We start from the raw sequence: 3,317 nt of genomic DNA, 5'->3' as shown, positions 1-3,317 counted from the left end.
CCCCACACTTTCTCGTTCTTCCTTCCCCCTTCTCCCTCCTCCCACGACCCCATTACCGATCTCCCCCCCCTCTCTCATCCTCTCTCTCCTCCTCTCTTAAACTCGTGCGTCTCTTTTACCACATCAAATTAAATCTCCCACTCATTTTATTGTTCTTATTCGACAATACAATCACAAAACAAACAAGCTTGTTTTCCAAGTTTCCTAACACAGCCCGTCTGTAAATTCTCGTTTACCTTTTGTTTAAAAAGATATCATTCTTGTGTTATTTCAGTTATGACTACTGCAGTCAAACCACAGAATTCCACAGATGAAGCTGCTGAAGGTAACTTCTTACAGTGCGGTCAAAATTTCGTGGCGCAACTTATTGTCAAATATTTCCCCAACAATCGAACATAAACTCTCCAGCTTTTGCACATAACTTGTATCAATTTGTTTTAATAGATCAACATTAACAAAACCAAACACTGTTAGCTGTATTCTGGAAAATTCTAGAAAATCCCACCAGGTGGTTTCAACAGGTTTAAAAATGGTCACAACAAATAAACTGGGACAAAGTCACTTTTAAATGCAAGTCTCTCCTTTCTTCTAATCATGACACTCTGTTTATTGAACGCATCTTTTGAGAGCCTTTAGTGCCAAAAAATTGCTTCCTATAAAATCAATATTAAAATATTTTTTTTTAGCCACTAAACAGTGTCTTTGGTGAACAGTGACGTAGGCCATATTATGCGTATGCAAAATGTGTGTGAGAAGCGGGAAATGCTGTGAACACTCACATTTTTACTGAGATTTGTAGTATTTTATCTACATTTATAAGGACAAGTTTAAAAAAATCAAGACTCAACTGTTGTAGAAAAATACGATAAAGGTTTTTTTTTTTTAATATACAAACGGCTGTGCAAAGTACTCCCGATCTCTCGTTAAAGAGATATTTTGAGAATAAGCTGTGCCACGTATTTTTGACCACACTATAGTTGCTTGATCATCTGCATTATCAACATTGTTACCGCTAATGTACCGGCTTGTTGGTCTAACTAATAGTTACAAGTTGTAATAGTTCATAATATAGGCTCGTCGCCGTTGCATGCAAAAGAAGAAAGGTCGATTTCCAATCACCGAAAAAATATTATAGAATATGTTCGTTGGTAAATCTGGCGGAAGGTGGGGACCACCCTAGTAGTGAATGGTGCAAAATGTATTGTTTAAAATACCTGCTTTTCTTGGGAATACAAATAGGTGGGTGCTACGAAAATGTTCGCGTCTAAATGGTGTCGAAAGTGGGCGCTAACTATAATAAGGCTGACAAGCACAAATCTAGACTGGCGATGCGAGCCTGATATATTTTACAACGACCACTGCTATAACTATTTTGCCTACTCCTGCAATATTGCTTTTGATAACAATTTATTTAAACTACGTAAGAGTCATTGCTACGTCATCTCATGCGGTCACGTTTGTGATGTGTGGACTGTGTGAATGACACGCCTGGATAATTAGGCCTACTGGGTCCCAGAAATGTCGGTTACACTCACAGCAGGGAATCGGTTGAATGGTAGCCCATAAGAGATATTAAGAAAGGATATATAATAATATATTTTTTATTTCTGTAAAACAAATTTTTATCAGTTGAATGATTCCCTTGTGAGGAAGTTATTTTATAAAGTTTCTCAACCTATCGGCTGAGATACTGTATCCCCCCCTCCCGCCGCACCTTTTAACTCAGACTGACCCTGAAAGGCAGTTTCGAATCAGCTGGCCCCGTAAGTGATCTAAACTGTGTCAAAGAGGGTGCAAATCATACAGTCAATCACAGCTCTCATTGTAGCCCCTACTGTAGAAATATATTGTGCGCCATTATAGCCACGTAGTAATAATTGTCCCATCGCAGTAAGCGATTGGGTTTTGAGAAGTATTAGTCGATGTGTGCTCTCAACCTAAGCGATGTCGCCCACAAGTGGGTATTTTGGTAATACTGGTGGGCGATTTCGATTATCCGGGTAGTGACAAACGTTATTTTATGCCCTACTTCAAAATTATATATGTAGATGGGTGGTACGAAAAATCTAGCCTCTTAAAGATGGAAAAAAGTGTTCGCTGGCTATAACAAAAACGTTGACAATCACTGGTCTATTTGATTGATACATGTACCAACATTATGTCTTTTTTGTGTAAGATTTCGAACAGTCTCTAATAGGGAAGAGAATCGTTACAAGAAAAAGTCAATGCACAGTCTACCAACTACAAAACTAACCTTATCGAAACTGTGCGTTAGAGTTTTATAGCTGCCATTCACCTGCATAGGGTTATACTAATCAGATGGCGTCAGTTTGTTAGAATTTGGTAAGGGGGAACAAAGTCTTTTCATGTACCACTTTGCTACCCAAGAATTACAAAGTGCTATTTACTCCGTACCTAGTTTAAAGAAATTTGACGTTATAATTTTGATTGTTACAACATGTCAAGCCTTTTCGAATGCAGTTCTTTGAATATCTTGTAAACGACTCCGAACAATCTTACAATTTCCACTAAGCAGATAGAACATGGCTTCTTACCTCGTGGTCTTAGTAACTCAAAACGGCAAAAAATGTCAGGTAGAAATTTGTAATTCTAAAGTAGCGACTTGTCTAAAAAAGTATCTTGTCGTTGTCACAGATGAGGCGGCAGATCCAGCATCAGATCTGGAGCCAGAGTTGGATCTAGTTCGCCAGGAACTGGACGCCTCCTGCTGCGCCATTCCGGACGTAGACTGCAGCCTCGTTCTCAACAGATCACGAAAAAGGCGGAGTTTAAAGAATGAGGACACGCCCAAGTCTTCTGTCACACAACTTCCCTTCCTCTGGATGAGCGAACATTCAAACAATAATATCTCTGACCAGATGGAATCGTTTCGGGATTTTTACTCGTGGAATTTGGAGTCTTGGCTCTCTAGTAAAGGAGCACAACTTGGAGATAGTGTAATGATGGGCATGAAGCATACTGTGCCGAGTTGGGTGACAAACGGTCGACGCATGCGCGAAAGAGGATTGGGGAGAAATAAACGACAGGCAGAGCTAAGTGCTCGGTTCATTGATCAACTTGGGATAAATCTGTTGAGGTAAATTTCTCTACTTTACAAACACTTTGGTCTTTTCTTTAAAAAAAAGAAATCTGTTTGTTAATCAGTCGGTTTGTTGATACCCGTTCATTGGTGCTCTACAAGTACATACTGTGTTTAAATTAGTGGTACTGTCAATACAGACCTGCCTCCTCACCTATTGTTCCTCTGTGTGTGTGTGTGTGTGTGTGTGTGTGTGTGTGTGTGTGTGTGTGTGTGT

The sequence above is a fragment of the Aplysia californica genome, unplaced genomic scaffold (genome assembly GCF_000002075.1).
Source record: "Aplysia californica isolate F4 #8 unplaced genomic scaffold, AplCal3.0 scaffold00194, whole genome shotgun sequence".
Taxonomy (NCBI): Eukaryota; Metazoa; Mollusca; class Gastropoda; order Aplysiida; family Aplysiidae; genus Aplysia; species Aplysia californica.
This window is presented reverse-complemented; position numbering follows the sequence as displayed.